A 22,843-nucleotide genomic window follows, 5' to 3' on the forward strand; every position below is an offset into this window, starting at 1 on the left:
TTCATGTTTTCCTGTCATGGAAGGTGCACTGTCTGTACACACGCTCACTAAATTTACAAAATTCAGTCCAACCTCACAACATTTATCTTGAAAATTGTTGAAGATATCTATTCCCCATGTTCTGTTCACAAGAGTGCCCAAAGTGAGTAACTCTTTTTTGTTGTTGATGTTTTGTTTTAAAGACTTTTTTCCATCTCAATGAGTAACTCTTCATAGCAAAGAAAAGCTTCTGTTACAACACGAACGAAGTATAAAACCTGTGCTCAGTCAGTAGTATCAGTTGATTCATCCAAAGTGATTGAATAATATGTATTTTCCTTTTGAAGTATTGCATGAAGTTTCTCTGTTAAGTTGAAGCGTAATTCATGATGCCAATCAGTTATGGTTCTCCTTGAAAGAGGCAGTTGTTTGTACTTTGAAACATTATCAGGGTCTAAGCATCCTACAACTTCGACAATTTATTCTTTAACAATTTCTACATCACTGAATGGCTTCCCATTTGTCCTGAGTATATAAGCTACTTTATAAGTTGCTTCAGCGGCATTATTTCCAGGTCTTATTACTGCTTGAAAGAATTGTCTTTGCTTTTGCTTTTCATCTTTTAATTTCTGCAATACAACCTTTCATGCCTCTCCCTCTGATTTAAAATATTTGTGGTCCTTTTGATTGTTATAATGCTGATGAAAATTGAATTTCTTTAATGTTGATATTGCAGTATCACAAAGCATGTAAATCATCTTTAGCAGAAACAAGATAATATTGCAATTCCCAATCCTCATTTTAAAAAATCTGTTTTCTTCCTTCAGCATTCTCTTGGTCTTCTTTGACATGCTGGGCTGTTAAGCAGATAGAATTAAAAAATACTGTTGAGCTGTGCAGCTATTCACAAATTCCACTTCAAATAGAAACACAGTGCACCATTGTCAAAAGCTAATAACAGACTGGCATACTCAACTCCCATAAACTCTAGCCAACCAACCTGGTGTGGTAGTGGCGCCAGTCAGGTGGGGGAAGTTAGACTAAATCATGATTGTAGCAGCTGTCAATTTAGTCCTTATGGCTTACTAATGTTCTAATTGTGCTGGTCAATCTGGGAGGATTATTTTGTTGAAACTTATTTTGTTCTTTGCTATTTTAAATATGTTCATTTTATAAAATAAAAATATAAAAGATGAACAAAATGTATTAATAAAATAAAAGGATTTGTTTGTAAAATTTGGATTAAGTCAAAAGGCCACACTTAAGGACCTGTAAGGCCACATGTGGCCTTAAGGCTGCGGGTTCCCCACCCCTGGTCTAGGGTCTTGGCGTCCCACAATATGCATTCTCATATCATCCAGTAGACTTCCAGCTCTTTTGTGTTGCTTCTTCATCCCTGATTTGGTAATTCTTAATTTTCTTTGGGATTTTCTCAGTATTGTCCTTGTATCTGAGCAAGGGGTCTTCTGCTTCCAGACTATCACTTTACAGTTCCACTCTGGTCCTCTTCCCCATGGGATAGGAAGTCTGAAGGACTAAGTGGACTTGCCAGCCCCAAGTCCACATCCCCTTTCTCAATCACACTCTGAGTTCCCAGTCTTTGAGATTCCAGGCTCAAGTAGCCCTAGCCCTCTTCCAGAAAAATGTAGATTACTTGGGCTAGGCTACACCATAGTCTGGTTTGGGTTTGAGATTGGGTCAAAATTGACATTTGGAGGAATTAAAGGATGCTTCTACTCTGATTTACTCCAAAAAAAGATTAAATATACACAGATTTAAAAAAGATTATTTATACACAGCATTTAAACTGTATAAATATGAGAGATGCAGACAGGTAGATCAGGATGTCCTTCACCTCCTCCTTATCTAAAGGATGCAGGCCTGGAGTTTGGCTTTGTTTTTCAGGATTGATGGTGTTTATCTTCTCAACCCTTTAGAACCCCTGTAAGCAGGTGCCCTGGAGGTAAAGAAGGGTCAAACAAAATAGATGGGTTGAGTGGAGTAGGCTAGGAGTAGGGGGAAAGGCAAGATTTATATTTGGTAATCTCTATCAGCCGCCTTCGGGAATGATTACTGTTTTCCCTTCATCCTCTAGATTTCTTGGAATTTTGGTTTGTTCAACTTGCCTGTTCATTTAAATTTCTATTACTATACTCTGATCTAAATTGTTGCAACAATGTATCAGTTTGCAAGTGTTTTTGAAAGGAATTAGTAGCCATGCACCTATTCCCATTTGTTTCCCTAATTGTAGTCTTTTTCTTTTCTTGATTTATGTACCACCTGAAGGAAGAGAATCATCCTTAAAAATTTCCTAAAATGCTTCTTTTATTCTGTCACTTCTCACTCAGAAAGCCTGGAAGTTTCTTTTTTGCCTCTGGGAGTTTGTGCAAGCTCTTTAGCATGAAGTCATGATAAAATAGAGTCTTTATTTATAAAATATTTTGTTTTAAAATAAATTCATACCTGCCCTATTCAACCTACCTGCCCTGAAGGGTAGTGACTTCCACTAGTATTGACCAAATCCAAGGATACTTTTCAGTCTTTGTCTTAACATCTCTGAGGCATTTGACACTGTGGCTCCCTCCCTCATTATTTTTTTAGGCAACAAACTGTGACCTGGTGAGGACAAAGGTATTTCTGCTTCCTCCATCTCCTCCTGTCTTATCTGTCTTTTACCAACTGATACTAAACTTAGGCTAAAAAAATAAAAGAATAGTCAGGAAATATACAACACTACAATACTTAAAGAATAAACTGAGGGCCAGGAGTGGTGGCTCATGCCTGTAATGCTAGCATTCTGGAAGGCTGAGGTGGGAGGATCGCTTGAGGTTAGGAGTTTCAGACCAGCCTCAGCAAGAGCGCGACCCTGTCTCTACTAAAAATAGAAAGAAAATTAGCAGGACAACTAAAAGTAGAGAAAATTAACTAGGCATGGTGGTGCACACCTGTAGTCCCAGCTACTCAGGAGGCTGAGGCAGGAGGATTGCTTGAGCCCAGGAGTTTGAGGTTGCTGTGAGCTAGGCTGATGCCACAGCACTCTAGCCCAGGCAACAGAGTGAGACTCTATCTAAAAAAAAAAAAAAAAAAAAATCTGACAGACGGGACAGAATAACATATTGAGAGAAAAAGGCCAAATGTCAATAAGAATTTAGTATAAGAAATTGCAGGTTGGTGATGTACATTCAATAAATGATCTTGGAACAACTGGCTAGCTATTTTGGAGAGAAATAATACACTATCTCACTTCTTATACCAAAATATATTGCAGATTAATGAAAGATTTAAATAAAAGAATCCATAAAAGTTCTAGGAAAAAAGAAAATTGATTTAAAAAAAAAAAAAAACTCGTCATCTGGAAGATCTTTCTAAACATGACCCCAAACACAGAAGCCACAAATGGATACATTTGATCACATAAAATTAAAAATCAAGTGACTGATACACACAAAAACTTTCTTCATCCTTTATTTTAGCAAATAAGGAATGAATTTCCCTGAGAGATAATATACTTTCATAAATAAAAGCAGAGAGACAGAGAGAGAGAGAGAGAGGAAAAATGAGCAAAAGATATGAATGGGTGGTACAGGGAAAAAGAACAAATGGCCAATAAACATACGAAAAGAGGTGACAAAGATCTTCATTTATGAGATTAGCAAAGATTAAAAACTTTGAAATAATAGTGGTGAGAATATGAGAAATTCCAATATATGGTGAGAAAGTAAATTGGGAGAAAAGTATTAAAAGCAATTTGGCAATAGCTAAAAAATTGTAAATGCACGTACGTGTTGAACCTCTGCTCCACTTCTCTGCCATCTGCACAAAGATATTTGATTATACAAGGGTTGTCATTACAGCATTGTTTGGATTCGTAAAATACTGGAACCAACACAAATATGCTTCAGTAGGGGACAAGTTAATGAAAATACTGTAAAGGCATATAATGGAATGCTATTTAGATACCCCACCCCAAATGAGTTAGATCTAATGGGAAGATATCTGAGATGTATTTATTCATTAATTTATTCAACAAACATTTGTTGAGTGTCAATTATTGTGCCAGTCTTCTAGGCTTCAGGACACTGTGCAGAACAAAATAGTCAAAGTTCCTGGGCTCCTGGAGTTACTATCTAGAGGGAGAGATGGACAATAAGCAAATCAAGAAATATATATTAATAGTATGAATGATGCCATGAGGGAAAAAGAATCAGGTTTTGGAGGATGAAGACTGGTTAGGGTGTCATATAGGGTGATCAGGGGAGGACTCTCTGATGAGGTAGCCAAATAGCTGCTGCAGTTTTGAGTTTCAAATTTGCATGTCATTGAACATTTATCTCAGAGAAATAAAAACTTATGTTCACCCAAAAATCTGCACAGAGCATTTTTCATAATAGTCATGCCTGGAAATAACCCAAATATCCTTGAATGGTGAATGGCTAAACACACTGTGGTACATCCATGTCATGGAATACTACTGAGCAATAAAAATAAATGAACTATTGAAACAAGCAACAATTTGGATAAATCTCAAGGGAATTATACTGAGTAAAAAGAAGTCAATCTCCAAAGGTTACAATGTGTATGATTCACTTCACAGCATTCTTGAAATGGCAACATTCTAGAGATAGAGAACAAACTAGTAGTTGCCAGGGATTAGGAAGAGGGGAGGGAAGGCCATATCTGTGGCTGTAAAAGGGCAGCATAAGGGATCCTTCTGATGGAACAGTTCTGTATTTTGACTGCGGTGTTGGTCACATGTGATATATACCCATGATAAAATTGTATAGAACTAACACAAAGACTTGAGTGCATGTGAAATGGTGAAATCTGAATAAGATTGGCAGATTATATGAATGTTACTTTCCTGGTTGTAATATTGTACTATACTTTATGCAAGTTACTTACTATAGGGAGAAACTGGGTAAAGAGTATCTTGGATCTCTATTATTTACTGCAACTGCATGTGAATTTACAATTATCACAAAATAAAAATTTTTTAAACTTTCTGCATATCACAGCATCCATATCTGGTCTTCTCCCAGCCAACAAAGCTCAGTGTTTTGCTCTTATTGGACTAATCACTGTGGACAGAGAAATGTCCTGTGCCAATTGGCTTAGATTTGGTTTTGCTATCCCTGAACCAATTACTGTGGCAGGTGGGCTGAGATAATGCTCTTAGGTCTGTACCAGTTAAAGCTTATCCTTCAAGTCAAAACTCTGAAACCTCATGGGTACTATGGACTGGAGTGGACTGGATGCTGGTGAAACATCTATAAGGTCGGCTATATCCTCTTCCCTACCCTCACCCTCTTTAGTCAACTGGGCCTTATATCCATTACAATTATGTTCTCCTGGCTAAACCCAACTAAGGGCCTTCGCCATAACAGAGTATTTATATGTCTCATGTAAAAAGACCAGGAGAAGGCAGTTGAGGACTAGTATGGCAGTTTCACTATCCTGAGTTTCTCAGTCTCTTTCTATTTTTCTGCTCTGCATTTTTAGGTGTGGCATCTACCTTCAATGTTATCTCATAGTCTAGATGACTGCTGGATAGGAAAGATAGGAAAGAAAAAGAGCAAACATCATTTGTCCTGAGTGAGTAAACCCCCTTTAAAAAACAAAAAGTGGCCATAAAAAAGGTAACCATTTTATTCATTGCATAAACTTAAACACCTTTGAGAGAGAAAGTGGTGCTTTGAATAACCATACTAGGGCAAGAGGTGGAAACAGAAAGTATCCCAGATAAACTGGGACAAATTATCACCCTATCTTTGAAGATCTTTCTCAGAAGTCTCTTCTACTCCACAAAAACAACTTCCACTTAAGAGTCATCAGTTACTGCAAAAGGAGGTTGGAAGATACAGTCTTTCAGCTGAGCACATTGCTATCCAGGATAAAAATCTGGGTTCTGTAAAGAAGGAAGGAAGAAAGTGAGAATGGGTATGGGTAGGCAATTAGCAGTTTCTTTCACAGACCCTGAATTAGCACTATCTGTAACCTGAATTTCAGTTTCTGTTGAAACAATTCCTTTGAGTCAACCTTCACCCTTCTCTCCAAAGGCACTCAAAATAGGATGTGAAATGTGGCTATGCCCAAACCCTTCTTGGTCCTCATCTCTTCCCTCTCTTCCTCATTTTCCAACATCTTCCCTTAGCCAAAAGTCAAAAGGCTTCATGAAATAGACCTGAGGCGTGTGTGTGCATACCCCACACAGTCAATCTCATCCGCATAAACTGTTAGGTGTGCTCTGAGGAACCCACTAGGAACAGCAAACACTCCTCTCACAGGGGAAATTCTAAGTGTTTAGAGGTTACCCCCTGGCAGAAAACAAAGGCCAGACCTCTCTTTGGGTGAGGCCAAATTCCTTACTACACAAAAACCATGAACACAAGATGAGAAAACTTTCATAAACATATTAGAAATGTGTCAAACTTAGTATAAGCAAAAAGCCAGTTCTTCCGTCATCCATCTTACCCCAACTTGGAAGAGAATTTCAGAATAGCTTGTAGAAGGAAACAAAGCAGAGAGCACTACATGCCCTGTTCGGCTGCTTCTTGTCTTTGCTCTGGCATCGATATAGAGACTGGCAACAGGGGAGGAGCTGCAGAAAGGAAGGTTGGAGGGATTGCTAAATCCATGTTGAAATGACCCTGGAGGTGGCTGGCCACGGCTCGTGCCTGTAATCCCAGCACTTTGGGAGGCCTAAGAGGGAGGATTGCTTGAGGCCAGGAGTTTGAGACCAGCCTGGGCAACATAGTGAAACCTTGCCTCTACAAAAAATAAAAGAGTTATCAGGAGTTCAAGAACTGAGCAGCCTGGGCAACATGGCAAGACCCTGTCTCAAAAACTAAATAAATAAATAACCTTGGAGAGGTGTGATCAAATGATTCTTATAATAGTAATCTCGTTAGGTAGATAGCAAGGGACCTCAGAGACTCTCCTAGGGACAAAAATGGGTGCTTTGCCTTGGTGCTGCCTGGAACAATTGCCTCACCTGGGAGGAAGGACAAGGGTAGGCATCCCATCTTAGTCCTGCCCCACTGTAAGCCTGGCCTGAGCAACTGCCACACCTGGGAGAAGGACGAACCCCTGCTAATCTGCAAAAGAATGTAGGGAATCCCCCAGCCCATAGGCCAGGCAGCCCAGGCACAATAGGATTTGGAAAGTGACCTAAAGTAACCTAAGGCTAATTGTCCTGTCATTAACTGTCCATCAAAGTTGTTTAGCAGTGACATCTGAACCACAAGGAGAGCCTAATCCAGACACTATAAAACAGGACCCCAGACCACAATCAGGGCCCTTTTGTTACAACGGAGGGGTCTGTTCATTGTCTGTGGCAAACATAATCTTGCTCTTGCTCTGTAAATCTTTTGCACCCTTCCTCAATAAACTTCTTTTATGCTTGCCTTGCTTTTGGTATGACCGGTCATTCTTCAGCCAAAAGCACACCAAGAACCGAGAACAGAACAGAACAGACTGAGACCCTATAATCTGAAGGTATTTCTGGGGTGAAAAGTTGGTGGACTTTATATATGTGTGTGTGTGTGTGTGTGTGTGTGTGTGTGTGTATATGTTTGAGACAAAGGGTCTTGCTCTGTCACCCAGGCTAGAGTCCAGTGGTGTGATCATCACTCACTGCAACCTTGAACTCCTAGTCTCAATGGATCCTTACAGGTGGTTCTGTGTGCATGTCTTAGCTATCCAAAAAAAAAAAAAATTAAAAGAATAAGGAAACAAATGAGTTCTCCAGTATTTAAAGTACTCCTTTCTGTGCAGGGGAGTAGATACTCTATTTTAAATTTCAAAATTTAAAGTGGTATTGTTTAAGTTAAAAAAATAACTTTTGTCTCAGAAATTTGCCATTTGCTTTTGAGAAATATTGATCGATTTACAAGCCCTGAAATTTCTTCTAACAGTAGAAATAGCATGAGATATTTTATTTTGAGATACTGAAAAGTTCCATTATAAAACCATCTGCTATTTTCAGATTTGTTTACTACTAAAATCTAATACAAATCAAATCAAATGTTTTATCTGGTTGGGGCTATGTGAGAAAAACAGAGAGTGAGAACCTAAGTAGTTAAAAAGAAAACAGCAAAGGAAAAAAATAAAATACATTAATTAAAAAATTATGGTATATGCTACAATGTTATGTCATTATGTCATTAAAAGAATATGTGTACTGATATGGAACTTATACATATGTAACTTATACTGTTAAATTAAAAATAAGTTGCCATACATTATATAAAATGAATTAACATTTTGTAAAATAATGATGTGCTAATGTATATACTGAAAAATATCTGAAGGAATATAAACCAAATTAATAAGGAAGGGGTTGATGTGTAGAAAGCATTGGGAAGGGAGGGTGGAATAGAAGTGACTTTTATTTTCTAGGTTATATATTTCTGAAATATATGTTTTATTTTCACTACAAGCATATGCTATTATGTAAGCAGAAAATATAGTAAAGATAATTTAAAAGTTAAGGAAAAGAAGAGCTAGAGAGTTAGACAAGAGACTGCAAAGGGGTAAAGCCAAGAACTCAAAGCAAACTCCCTCCTTAGCCATTTTTTTTTTTTCAAATTAAAATTCTTTTGATTTGTAATATGGTTAGTACTCTTTTCAACCACCTCAAATCCTTTGTGGCTGCTTCTAAGAGCAATAATAAGTAAATTCTTGGAAGGATATTGGCAATCTCTAAGAGATTCTAACTTGCAATATATCCGGGTTTGAATATGTGGAAGAAAATTTAGAGGCAGTACTGACAAATTTGGCTAGATACGGATTCACGAAAAAAAAGCAATGGTTATAAAATTAGCTGTGGAGGACTTAGACCCTGAGTCCTGAACCCTAACCAGGGAGGACCACTGAAGCTTTGTGAACACAGCAGGGACCTCTTGACGAGGCAATACCAATTAGGAGGACCAATTTGGGCCCTATTGCAATAGTGCTACAAAGGACATTAGAGGGAGTTAATAGAAACAGAGGAATGGGTAGAGAGGTAGATAAGAATCAGGACACTCCGTGCCATCCTCCTCAGCTACTTCTAAGGATAATGAAGCTGAATGGTCAAGGAGGAGATAAATGTCTTAAAATAGACAAAGAGGAGCACAGTAATGAAGTGAGCTAGGGGCAGAAGAGAGGGAGAGCAAGACATCTGATAAAGAGAGAGGGATTTGCTTGCACTCTCGGAAGAAAAATGAGTTCTCCTTTCGAACAGATGTGGCTTTGTAGTTTTCTGACCATCTCACAGAAACCCTATCCAGACAGAACCCAAAAGGCAAACTCTCAGGATGGACTATGTGGATTGAGAGGAGGCCTGAGAATAAGTAGGAAGAAAAAAATCAGGAAACTTAACTGGTAAGTAAATTGTCCAAGGATGGAGCTAGGACTGGTGTCCAGGTAGGTTGGCTCCAGAACCTGGGCTCTCAACATCTACCCTAAACAGCCTCGGTTAACGTGAGCCAGGCCTATGCCAGGCCCTTTTTACAGTAAAAAATCAGATACTTGTATTGCTGGGTTTAGTTAGTTCTCATGACAACATTCCCTGGTATAGGTTATTTCTTTTAGGAACCATTGTGAAGAGTTGGATTATACAAGCAATTTAGGACAAGAGACAGGATACAAGAACTCAAGTCATACTCAGGTAGTACTGTCATTTAAAAATGTGATTGTCATTAGTCATTTAAATATCACCTCTTTTTGAAATTTGGTAATTTGGTAATTTTTGGTAATTTGCTTCCCAACATTTAACTGTATTCTATTTCCTGGAGATCAAATAATTGAAGACAGTGAGGAAAAAGCTAATCTGGCACATTCTTTCAAATAGCAAGGGTTTGGGGATTTCCCTTAATATAGGCACTTTGATACGAGCAGAGTATGCCTGGTAAACACCTTAGACAAGACTCACAGACCACTGTGGGGCTGGGTGGAGGCAATGGTGGGACCTGTCTCCAAGATGGCCAGCATCAGTTTCTTCCCTCCCCGTATGCACATGACATTGCATCATCATGAGGTACAGTCTGTTTTTCCACTCCCTTGAACCTGGGCTGACCTGTGAATGCTCTGACCAACAGAGAATGGCAGAAGTGATTCTACACTAGTGCCAGGCCTGGCCTGTGAGAGGACTTGACAGCCTCTGCCTTGGTCTCTTAGAGTCCTGAGACACTATGGAAGATGGCTGTATTAGTCTGCTTGGGCTGCCATGCAAAATATTACGGACCAGGTTGCTTAACAGAAATTTATTTTCTCATAGTTTATTTTCTGGAGACTGAAAAACCAAGATCAAAGTATCTGTAGAGTTGGTTTCTCCTGAGGCCTCTCTCCTTGGCTTACAGGCAGTTGCCTTCTGACTGTCCTCACGTGAACTTCTCTCTGCACACATGCACCTCTGGTGTCTTTTTGTTTTTGTTTTTGTTTTTTTTCCACACAGTCTCCTTTGTCCCCCAGCCAGTGTGCAGTGGCATCATCACAGCTCACTGTAACCTCAAACTTCTGGGCTCAGCTAATCCTCCTGCCTGAGCCTCCCTAGTAGCTGGGACTACAGGCCTGTGCCACCACACAACCAGCTAATTTTTTCTATTTTTAGTAGAGAAAGTGGGGAAGGGGTCCTCGCTCTTGCTCAGGCTGGTCTTGAACTCCTGAGTTCAAGCAATCCTCCCACTCCAGAGTGCTAGGATTACAGGTGTGAGCCAAAGGCCTTTTTTTTTTTTTTTTTCCTGACAGTCTCACTCTGTCAGCCTGGGTACAGTGCAGTGGCATTGCCATAGCTCACTGCAACCTCCAACTCCTGGGCTCAAGGGATCCTCCTGCCTTAGCCATTGGAGTAGCTGGATGTACAAGCGTGCACTTGGCTAATTTTTTGTTGTTGTTGCTGTTACTCCTTTTTATTTTTTAAATCTTTGCCTACCTTAAGTTCATTAAGCTAATCTCTTTCTTCTAGAAGTTTTACTTTCCCTTTCATATTTAGGTGCATGATCTATTTTGAATTCATTTTTGTGTTTGATGTGAGGTAGGGGTCTAGATCTAGTTATTTCCCAATCGGTCCAGCACCCTTTATTGAAAAGTTTTATCATAAATTTGTAAATGCATTTATGTCTATTCATCTCACCTTAACATGGTGTCCTAAAAGCAGAAAATAGATGCACTTATAGAAAACTAATTCACCAAGTTTACTTGTTTCTTTTAACTAATTATAAAATTTACATCAATTCATATATGTTGGAGTGGTTTCAGCAGCTTTTAAAGATGTCTGTGGAGTTACAATTGAACTGTTTTCACTTTATCTTAATAATGGCTTTTTGGAGAAGATTTAATTTTTCCTTAGTCCAGCAGAGAGATGTGAGACTGAGGGACATAAAAAGAATATATTCATAAAAATATATTAATTAATAATGTATTTTATTATAAGATTATATCCATAAGAATTTTTGTGCTTGAACATATATTCTTCATGAATCTCCTTATAAATTTATTTACTCATATATCCATTAATTCAGCAAATACTTATTGAGTAAATTCTCGAATATAATAACATTCATATATATTTTGAGTTAAATCAATATTCACAGCTTTCATCATTATGACTTTGTAATATTTTTCACAGCTGAGCTAATAGTATACTATAATTACTTTTCCTTTCTTTAATAATCTTTTGTTCTTCCTAAAATTAATAATTGTCTCTTGCATCTTTGCTTACTTTTCTAAATATTTATTTCTAATTCAAGACCAGTTTTCTGACACTATTTTGTGGTCAAACCCATGAAGCAATATTTTCAGTTTCAGTTTGTTTGATTCTCCCACCTTGGAAACGTCTCTGTTCAGCCATCCTTTCTTCTATTCTACCACAGTCTGATTGCTCTCTAGCTGGCCGCTCAGCAGGTGCCCTGAAACTTTTCTTTACCTCTTTTCTGTGTTAGGTCCTAAATTACTAGGTTTTGTATCCTTTTTCTTAGTTTAATTCCCTGTTTGGTAAAACAATTCTCCAGAAGCTTCCTGAGAAAAGATGTACGGGAGGTAAATTTTTTCTGAGACCTGAAAATGTCCATTTACATTTGATTGATAGTTTGGCCAGGTTCAGAAATCTAGCTGCGGAAATTATTTTCCTTTATGGAAATAATTTAGAAGGCATTGCCTTCCAGCTTTCAGTGTTGCTGTGGAGAAAAAAGATGCCATTCTGTTCCCCAATCCTTTCTATGCAGCCTATTTATTGTGTTTTCTTTCTGGAAATTTTTAGGATTTTTACTTCATTCCTAGTGTTCTGATATTTCATAGTAATGTGCTTTGATGTGGGACTTTTGCCATATATTATGCTGGGCATTTTGTGGGCCTTTCTAATCTAGAAAGTTAAGGTGTTTAGTTCTGAATAATAAGTTTGTATTATGTCTTTATTTCCTTTTCTTCATTTTCTCCTTCTCTTTTCCTAGAAGCCCTGGTCATTTAATGGCATATCTTCTACTATACACTTTTTTTTTTTTGAGACAGAGTGTTGATCTGTCGCCCTGGCTGGAGTGCAGTGGCATCATCAGTGGCATCACTGTAGCTCACTGCAACCTCAAACTCCTGAGCTCAAGCATTCCTCCCACCTTGGCCTCCCAGAATGCTAGGATTACAGACATGAGCCACCATGCCCAGCCTCACCCTTTTATCTTCTACCCACTCTCTATTTTCCACCCCCATCACATACTTTCTAGGAGAGTCTTACAACATTATTTTGAAATGAAAAAAAAAAATTCTGCTATCATAATATTAATTTTAACAGCTCCCCTTCTCTTGTTTCATGAGTGCAGTATCTTCTCTTACCTCCCTGAGGATTTAATTATAATTTTTTTAAAAATCCGGGTTCCTGCATTGTATTAGTTCATTAAATATGAAGTGTCCGATTTCGAATCAAAAGTGTAGTTCATTATGTCTCAAACAAGAAGCAGTACAATTAATCAAAGTATGCACCTAAACTATCAACACAGTTTTGTCATCTTAACGATAGCTTGCTTATGCCAGCAGCGATGCAGCCTGGAGAGAGTTGTGATGAAATCAAAAAAGGTGTTTTCCACAGCTTGTTGAGAATTGAATATTTTTCCTTGCAAGAAGTGGTCCAAAGCCTGGAAGAAGTGGTAGTCAGTTGGTGCAAAATTTGGTGAATACACTGGATGACAGAGAGTTTCCAAGTCCAGACTCTGTAGTTTGAGTAGCAACTTTTGTGCAACATGTGGTTGAGCAAGAGGATTGGCCTGTCTCTATGGACCAATTTTGGCTGCTTACTCACAAGTGTCCTCATCATTTTGTCCAATTGGTTGCAGTAGACATCTGCTGTAGTCCATTGACCGGGTTTCATAAAGCTGTCTGTAGTGGATAATAACAGCCCTGGACCACCAAACAGACACCATTAGCGCTTTTTTTTGATGAATATTCAGTTTTGGACTGTGTTTTGGCACTTCATCTTTATCGAACCATTGTGCTGAACACTTCTGATTGTCAAAAAGAATGCATTTTTCATCGTACGTAAAAATACAGTGTACAAATGGTTCGCCTTTGTGCCCTGACAGCAAGGAAAGGCAAGCTTTGAGACAATTTCTCTTCTGACGCTCCTTTGATTCACGGGGAACCCGTCTATCCAGCTTCTTTACCTTGCCAATTTGTTTCAAATGGTCCAATGTTGTTGGAATATTAACAGTAACATCAAACCTTGCTGTTAATTCATGTGTAGGTTGAGATGGATTCGCTTCCACTACAGCTTCCAGCTCATCATTATCCACCTTGGTCTCAGGTCGCCCACGTGGCTCATTTTCAAGATTAAAATCTCCAGAAGGGAACTTGTTAAACCATCAGTGTACTGTTCGTTCATTAGCCACATCCTTCCCAAACACTTCGTTGATATTTCAAGCTTTCTGTGCTGCATTGGTTCCATGACAGAACTCATACTCCGAAATAACACAAAGTTTTGACGTATCCATGGTTTCACAAAAATTGCTGTAAAAAATGTGAAAGATAATCACAAGCCAAAATGTGCATTTGAAAGACTGAGGATGTACCTTCACAATAAAAATAACAAGTGCCAAAGTGAAATGTCAGAGATATCAACTGTCAAACTTAGTACTTAAGGAAATCAGACATTTCATACTTAATAACCTATTTACTTCCCCTTAGTTCCTCCCCTTGCCCTCCTGTTTGTATTCGTCTCTGTCTTTTTTGTTTGTTTGTTTTTTGAGACAGGGTCTCACTCTGTTGCCCAGGCTAGAGTGCCTTGGAGTCAGCCTAGCTCACAGCAAGCTCAAACTCCTGGGCTCAAGCAATCCTTCTGCCTCAGCCTCCCGAGTAGCTGGGACTACAGGCATGCGCCACCATGCCCGGCTAATTTTTTCTATATATATTTTAGTTGTCCAGATAATTTATTTCTATTTTTAGTAGAGACGCGGGGGGGGGGGGGGGGGGTCTCGCTCTTGCTCAGGCTGGTCTCGAACTCCTAACCTCAAGCGATCCACCCGCCTCGCCCTCCCAGAGGGCTAGGATCACAGGGCTAGGATCACAGGCATGAGCCACCGCGCCCGGCTTTCTTTCTATTTTTAGTAGAGACGGGGGTCTTGCTCTTGCTCAGGCTGGTCTCGAACTCATGAGCACAAACGATCCGCCCGCCTCACCCTCCCAGAGTGCTGGAATTACAAGCGTGAGCCACCGCGCCCGGCCTTGTCCTTGTCTTATTGTAGAAATTATTTCACAGACATCTGGCTATCGTTGGTTGTCGTTCATATTGGAAATAAAGAACTGATTCTGGAAGGTCTGTGGACCTGGGCCACGCTGGGAACTGAAGAGTTTTGGGGCATCAGATGGAGGCCTGGCTGTTTCTTGGGGGGACCTTCAAATGTTAATGTCTGTCGTTCTTTATCTCCAGGAAACTTTATCCTGGTTTCCACTGAAATGCCCGTTCAACCTCATGACAGCAGTAGGGGGATCAGCCGGTTCGCCTAGTTCCGGGAGTCTAGTAAGGAAAGAGATGGGATCTGGGCTCCGGTACTGACATTTCCTTCATGCCACTCTGGTTCGCTACTCACGCGCTTCTCCCTCTTTCGCCTCCTGACACGTCAACTCCCGCGTCACGCATCCACAGCCAGTCTTCGTGCTCGAGGCCCTTGAACCCCACTCGCCCCTCTGGTCTACCCTGACTCTCCTGCCGTCTTGCCTGGTCTGCATTGGCTCGCTCACTTCTTCCCTGCTGCGCTCATGCCGATTCGGTTAGTTTGCCAAGCAGCATCTCGGCAACAGAGCCCGTGCTGTGTTCTTTCTTGTCACGGATAAAAGGGTCTCTCTCTCTCTCTCTCTCTCTCTTTCTCTCTCTCGTCCAGTCCCGGACTGGGTTGTTAGGATCCTCGCGCTCCTGTACCCGGGAGCGGGCAGGGAAGAGTAGACGGAAGAGAGGAAAAGGGCGAGAAATTCTAGTTCAGATTGGGAGGAAAGCCTGGAAAGTTGAATCAAACTTCCTAACTCTATCGAGAAAAAAAAAAAGAACTTTCTATTAATTTATAGGGATTTACTTTTCCATTTCTCAGATTAAACCATAAACTCTAAAAATAATAGTGAAGCATACTAGCACACGGTCATCGTAATAATTGAAGATTATATTCATTTGGGAACATTTGCCTCAGATGTCAGGATGGCCGAGTGGTCTAAGGCGCCAGACTCAAGCTCTACTTCCTCAAGTTGAGGATTCTGGTCTCCGAATGGAGGCGTGGGTTCGAATCCCACTTCTGACACAAATATGTTTTGCGCCTCCACACCCCTTAATCTGTTCCTTTCTCAGCCTTTTCTTTGTTTTCATTCTTCGTTCGACCTTTTCGATCCTAACAAAAATGATGGACCCTCAATGAGATCTCTCCCCTTCCTTTTCCATCTTGCTCACTAATCACGAATCACGTGCTCTTTGCTCTGGTTAGTTCATTAAAGGCACATTTACTAAATGCACACTAACCTAGGGGCAGCCTCGGGGGAAAATTAAGGTGATGGGAACAGAAAAGACATATATACGGCCTCCGTGATTATAGCCTGATCCTGAGTTCACGGATTAGGATCGCATGCTACATGTCATTATTGGCTGTCAGAACCGATCAAAAATCAAAATGTTGAAATTGAAAGCAACACGGTTCACTGCGCTAAATCAACGTAAGCAAGGCAAAAGCGGAAACCTGAAAGGTTCCACCGAGATTTGAACTCGGATCGCTGGATTCAGAGTCCAGAGTGCTAACCATTACACCATGGAACCCTTCTTGGCAACGGTCGCACAACCCATCCATCTGGGGTCTCTTTCCTCATTTTCTCATAGACTAGAATTAAAAATAAAATGCTACTTTAAATGAAAGCTCTACGTTTCTTCCTAATTTATTTAAAGTAATTTTTGCCGGGACGATTTTTTTTTTAATGAAAATCTCTGCGCTTCTCCGCGGAGAGGCAATAGAAATGTCAAACACGGGTGGGAGGGGAAGTGGGAGTGATCCGTACACTGTATCCACTGTGTCTTCTTCCCAGGTTTCTTACCCGCTGTCTCAGGGGCAGAGCAGGATCCTGATCCAGGAATATGGTTACTCCCGGAGAGTTTGATTTGCTGTCATGTCCAACCCACGAAAGGGCAATTTGGATTTGTCTCACCATTTAAAAGGGAGAAAAGTAAAATATAGTATCTCCTCTGTACCGTTTCACGTCTTCTTTCTACGATATCGGTAGACACCTCCAGAGCAAACTCAGAGTATCTTGGTACTTCCCTTCCCTTGAATTCCACTCACTCTGTCCCCCTCTGGTCTGCACTAACTCTCCTGGTTTCTCCCAGTATCTTGGTACTTCCCACTCACCTGTAATCATAGGCTTGAACTTTGAAAATCTGTCCTCCAGCTCCAAAATGCCTTAAGCGCAGGAATGGGTCTCACTCTTTTTTGATAACCCGAGGTCTGGTACTTAGTTTATCAACATTTGCTGTATGAACGCATGAATGAAAGGATGAGTGAATGAATGAACGAATGAATACTCAGTAGGATAGCCCAGCTTTAGACTTTTTGCAGACTTTAGACTTCTTTTTGCCTTCACTCAATAGGCTAAATTTGACAGGGCTAAAAGGTGCTAATTTCTTCCTCTTCTCCTTCCCCTCGGCCTTCCCCTCCTCTTCTTCCTTCCTCATCTTTTGCCTCTCTGAGTCCCAGCTCCCAGGTGGCTATTTCAGTGTTCAGATGGCCCCACAAATAGGTGTCCTAGAGTGTGAATTACCAATTGAGGATATTATAGTGCTGAACATAGTCATTTGTTTTTTCAGATCTTAAGATAACATGATTATTTATCTAGTAACTGTAAAAACATGTAACAAAGAGACCATATATGTAGCATGACTTGAAGAAATACTCAGGCATATACTAAGTGAAGTATCCCAAGGTTGGAAAAATAAGCACCACCCACATGTACTCACCATCAAATTGGTTTCACTGATCAACACCTAAGAGCACATATAGGAATAACATTAATTGGGTGTTGGGCAGATGGGAGGGGGGAGGGGATGGTTGTATACATACATAATGAGTGCGATGTGCACCGTCTGGGGGATGGACATGCTTGAAGCTCTGACTGGGGGTGGGGGCAAGGGCAATATATGTAACCCAAACTTTTGTACCCTCATAATATGCTGAAATAAAATAAAAGAAATACTCAGGCATAAATTACTACTTTAGTCAATATATTAATAAATATTAATTATCAGCCATCTATGCTTAATGTGTCTCTGGTAGTCTCTCAAGGCTGCATTGCTAAGGAACCCTTGAATCACTTTCTGGCATTCATATTTTTCTGGATCTCAAACCATGAAAGTTGCCTGCTCAATAAATATAGATTGAATTGAATACATCTTTTGGAAGGTGAGGAAGAAAATAGTTAAATTTGAGGACTTCTGGCTAAATGACTATAAAGTGTTCTTTAATATTTACCCCATTCCTCCAAACACATAAACTTTCCATTCTGTTTCCTTGAGTCCCCTAGCCTTAAAAAATGTTCTAAACTATCTCAGACTCAGCTAAATAATGGACTGGGTCTTTCTTCTTTAGCTAGCATAGGTATCTTTTATTATTATTATTATTCTATGAGCCTGGGCCTTATGTGTAAAAAAAAAAAAAAAAGACAGGGAGAACAAAAAGAAGAAGAGAAGAAGGAAGAAGAAAGAAAAATAGAGAAAGAAAAGAAAAGAAAAATGTTCACTGGTTTTAAAATGATATCAGGGCTTCAAAAGCCTACTGTTCAACTAAAGGCCTTAAACTGTCCTCTGAGAACAGGCAAAGGGGAAAAGGGTCTATGTGACTATTGTCTGTTTATTTCAGCCTTAGCACATTTATCCCCTGGAAAGAACAGTGAATAAAGACCTGAGAAATAGGGCAGATGGCCATGGGTTTGTTTATTTATTCTTGAGTCTGATGTTAAGAAGCCTGAATGTTTTCCTTAGAATTGCCCATGATGGTTCACAAATATTGCAAGGTGAATGAAAATACATGAAGGACACTGAAGGAAATGACTGAGGGAAGAGATGACTGAGCCCCAAAATCCAGAAACAATTTGTTTCCTGGTAATCTGAGCAAGAATAATTTTAGATCCCCTGGTAGCAGAGTTGAATCCAGAAAGAGCAAGTTAGTGTGGCATAATCACCAGTAAATAACCCAAGTTAGCTGGAGTGTCCTGTGCAAATGAGACTTCCAAACACATGGCTTTACCTAAAACTGAAGATCACAGGGTCTTCCTGGCTCCTCATCTCTGTGTATCTTGTTCATTTGCCAGTTAGAAAGACATTCTTTCATGTATTTATTCTCTGAAACTTACCAACATATTTATTTAGTTTTCCTGATGTGGGAAAGCAAAAGAAAAATGGTTCCATATCTGACAAAACTCATGGTATACGGAGAAAAGCAGAGAATTTCACAAAACTTTCCTAAAGCTATGGTAAATACTAAAATAAGTGAGGGATTGAGCGATAGCAGAACACACCCAATGTCTACCAAGAGGAATATCGGATTCAGGGCAGGTAGCATGAGCAAAGTCTGCCAGAGGAAGGAAGGGCTGAGCTGAGGCCTGCTGTATGCTCTCCAGCACACGGCATTTCCTTGCTGTCTGTGTCAGAATGAGATTTTTAAAAAATTCAGTTAGAACCTGTAAATTCACTTATTCAATTTCTGATGAATTGCTACTCATTCTAACAATTCAAGCGAAGTGTTTAAAGTAAAATTTGTAATCTCCCCCTTTCCCTGGTCACTGTCACTGAGAACAATGAAGTGTGCTCTTCTATATATTGTACTGTTTTAGTATTTGGTAACATTCTTTATTCTGGTAACAAAATATCTCAGACATCATTCATAATTCAATCTCATTCTTTACAGTAAAAGTTGTGCCATATTGGGGCAATATGTCTAAGGCTTGTGTTCCCCAGTAGGCATCAAGGCAGGAACCCTCTCTCCTATTCCCCTGCATATCCTCAGTACCTCATTGTAATTCTGGAGCGGGTAGGAGGGAGAGTTCAAGGGAAATTTCCAGGAGAAAGCAACTGCTAAGCTGAGGCCCAGAGGATGAAAAAACCGATGCGACCGAAATGAATTGCTTGGAACAAAAAGAGGGCGCCCCCAGAAAGACAAAGAGACACGCATAAAGAGACGGAGCGCCCGGAGTTGGTGGAATGCAAGGGCAGTTGCGTGGCAACGCGCGACGCCTTTCGTACAGGCACCACAGCTCAGATCAGCACAATTAGGGTTCCAAATGTGACACGAGAAGGCTGCTGCGATGCTGAGAACAGTGACAGGTTCAGAAAGAATTCGTTTCCTCAGTGGCGTAGGCAGTACCTGTCACCAGTTGCAGCGGATTCGGGAAGACCAATAACCATTCATTGTCCATCATTTACTGAATAATGTAATAACGACATGCTGCTGTATCTGCAGGGCCCAAGCAAGTACCTGGCACATAGTAGGCGCTGAATAATTTTATTTTAAATAAACGAATGAATTAAACACAGGCCTGTTATATGTTGCACGCCTCTGAGTGGTGAAAAGACAATGGTGGTCAAAGAAGTAAATTTCACACGGTAGGTACTAATTCTTTATAAATTGAAATAATTAGCTGGAGGCCTATCATGTGTTAGACATTGTACGTATGAATGTCATCTCTGGTTCCTGGGAAAGCAAAAGTAGGAGAGGAACCTGCCTGACTAGGGAGGCTGTGAGAATTGTCCACACTGGGCTTGAAAATGGACGCATATCAGGTTAGAGAGATGAGGAAAAAAGAAGACTCTGGCAGCGGTGGGATTCGAACCCACGCCCCCGAAGAGACTGGAGCCTTAATCCAGCGCCTTAGACCGCTCGGCCACGCTACCACCCGCGTGTCCGCGCTTCTTCTGCCTTTCCCGTGTAGTGAGTATCGCCCCTTCTCAGTCCTGTCAATCCTCCTCTTCCCACAAAAGGCTACGGTCCCTTCCTGCACGCCGTCCCTGCGGGCCCTTTTTCTCAGCGTTTCCTCCCACTCCCCAGCATAGCCCGAGAACCCCCGACCCTCAACACTTAGCTTCCTCACATCTTCCAGGTGGTCCCTAAATGGGACGTCGCAGGTGGTGCGAGAGGAGGCTCCTGCCACGTTTGCCACCAACACAAGGGAAGGGGGTCGCGGAGACGGAGAGTTCCAGAAGGCGTGTGGGCTCCACATCCGCCTGTCCTCCAGGGATTAAGTCCCCGGAATGAAGGAGTGAGAGCAAGTGCCGCTTTTGGTTTGAGCCGGTTGCTGATAAGGAGAAGCAAGGAAAGAACCCTGAGACCTCCTCTTCTCACCATTTCGGGGGACCCAGCACCTCCACAAAACTTCACGAGAGAGGCAGGAGAGTGCAGTCCTTATTATTTAAGTTTTCTTTGCCTTTCGGAGAGTGGCGCGTCTACGAAAGCCCTGATCATAGAGGGAAAAATCTGCTGCCTCTGGCCAAGGAGTGAGACAAGAAGTCTCGGGCCAGGTACAAGACTTTTGCAAACTCCGGGCTCAGTTGCCCTCACAGCCCCTAAAATCTCCGCAGAAAAGTCCTTAGGGCAAACGGGGTTGGCCCCTACCTTGTGTTTGGCTTTGTCAACCAAATTATTTTAGACGCGAATTAAATCACAGTTCCGCCTTATTTAGAAACACTATGATTCAGAGAATTTCAAAGTGATCCTTTCCTTCATTGGAAAGACGAAAAAAAGAAAAGGGTTGGAAGAAGGGGAGAGGAATAAATAAATAAATAAAACTGATTCTTTTAGTGATGTTGGTAGACGTTCTGAGAAACACTGGTTACCAGTTGCCTCCTTAGCGCAGTAGGCAGCGCGTCAGTCTCATAATCTGAAGGTCCTGAGTTCGAACCTCAGAGGGGGCAACGTGTGCATTTTTTTTTTCCATTTTTCTTTGTCCTAATTCAAAAGAAGCAAAACAATGAAAGAGATTAACAAATCTTTGTGTTTTCTCTCTACTTTTTCTCTAGAAACGTGTACACAATTTGTCTTGTAAAAAAATCCAAGACAATTACTTTGATGAGACTGAACGGGTAATTGGCTGTTTAACAGAACCACGTAATGTTCACTTATGAAATAGTGATTTTCACTAAGAGTTAAATACACAAAATTCTTCTGTTTTTTTTTTTCTCATAACAATTGCAGATAGAGATGGAAGATTTTTCAAATGTTTTTCACATATGCTTGGCAGTTGTCTTTTTAATAAAAACACCAGGGTCAAGAAACCTGCCGGTTCTAGGGTGCTGAGAGAGGAGAGAGCATGAAGGTTTGTACTGAGGGTGGAGAAGATGTAGTATGGTGCGATATATTTTTGTTAATTACTGAACTCGTTATCTTTTACCATTCTTCTGGAATGGCTTACCCCAAGTCGCCATGACATCCTATACGAAAAACAAACAAACAAGCAGCAACAACAAAAATCCCCCGCCCCCCCCAGCCCCGTCTCATTACATTGGACCTTTTTTCCTGCTTCCAGTGCTGTTGACCGAATCTAAGTCACCCAAACTACAAGACAGTGGGAAGAGATAAAAAGAGAAAAAAAAAGAAATAAAGAAGACAGGCTGATATTTAAAGTCAAGATGAGCCCCTGAATCAAATAACAGTGAAGAAGACTGGTATTTATTAAAATTATCCTGCTCTTGAGCAGCTACTGTGTGCCAGACACTATTCAAAGCTGTGACTCTATTAATCTATTCTCTCTCCGCTTCAAATCCACCCTCCTATACTCTGTTCCCTGATGTTGGGTCTGGGTGTCTGCAAATTACATTTGCAAAATACCTTTGCTCACTGGCTTTCTCTTAGGTTCTGTCAATAAGAGGAACCAGAGGGAGAGTGGAAGGCAGGAGGAGAGAGGAAGGGACTGCTTTTCTGAGTTTTGCCCTTCCTGTCAAGTCACTCCAACAATGGCAGTTGAGTCCAACATCTACGTGTTCTTTTTATTTTTTATTTTTTCACATTCCGGAGAAGGAATGGGTCAACGCCCGCGAGTGGAGGAGACATATGTGCTCTTTTATGCACTCCCAGAACATCTCGCTGTGCCCTTCCATAAGTATGGCAGTAGCAGCAGTGGCAGGCCAGTGCTTCCTGCTTCGAGCTCCCAGGTGCCTTTTCTCATTGGTCCTATAACCTCTTCTCTTTTGTTCCTCCAACCCTGCAGGGAGGTAGCTGCTTCCTGTGGTTATTATCTCTGGGTTACCACGGTGTGCCCAGCTGCAATACTTAGTCTTATTTCTTAAGTAGACCCTGACCGATACAGAGGGGTTGCCGGTACAGCAGTGTGCACAACAGAAAAAGCTCCTGCTCTCATGGCATTTACATTTTAGTGGGAAATGACAGAAAAT

At 40.7% G+C, this 22,843-nt stretch overlaps 4 non-coding genes across 4 annotated transcripts; 2 read left to right on the forward strand and 2 right to left on the reverse strand.

Annotated features, from left to right (window-relative positions):
• The first annotated feature begins 15,622 nt into the window (after positions 1–15,622).
• TRNAL-CAA lies at positions 15,623–15,728 on the forward strand. Its single transcript has 2 exons — positions 15,623–15,660; positions 15,683–15,728. It is a non-coding gene; the product is annotated as a tRNA-Leu (tRNA).
• Positions 15,729–16,162: 434 nt separating this feature from the next.
• TRNAQ-CUG lies at positions 16,163–16,234 on the reverse strand. The gene has a single exon. It is a non-coding gene; the product is annotated as a tRNA-Gln (tRNA).
• A 4,034-nt stretch (positions 16,235–20,268) lies between these two features.
• Positions 20,269–20,350, reverse strand: TRNAL-AAG. The gene has a single exon. It is a non-coding gene; the product is annotated as a tRNA-Leu (tRNA).
• Positions 20,351–21,294: 944 nt separating this feature from the next.
• Positions 21,295–21,367, forward strand: TRNAM-CAU. Its single transcript has one exon. It is a non-coding gene; the product is annotated as a tRNA-Met (tRNA).
• Positions 21,368–22,843: the final 1,476 nt, after the last annotated feature.

This window comes from Lemur catta, chromosome 5, assembly GCF_020740605.2.
Source record: "Lemur catta isolate mLemCat1 chromosome 5, mLemCat1.pri, whole genome shotgun sequence".
NCBI lineage: Eukaryota > Metazoa > Chordata > Mammalia > Primates > Lemuridae > Lemur > Lemur catta.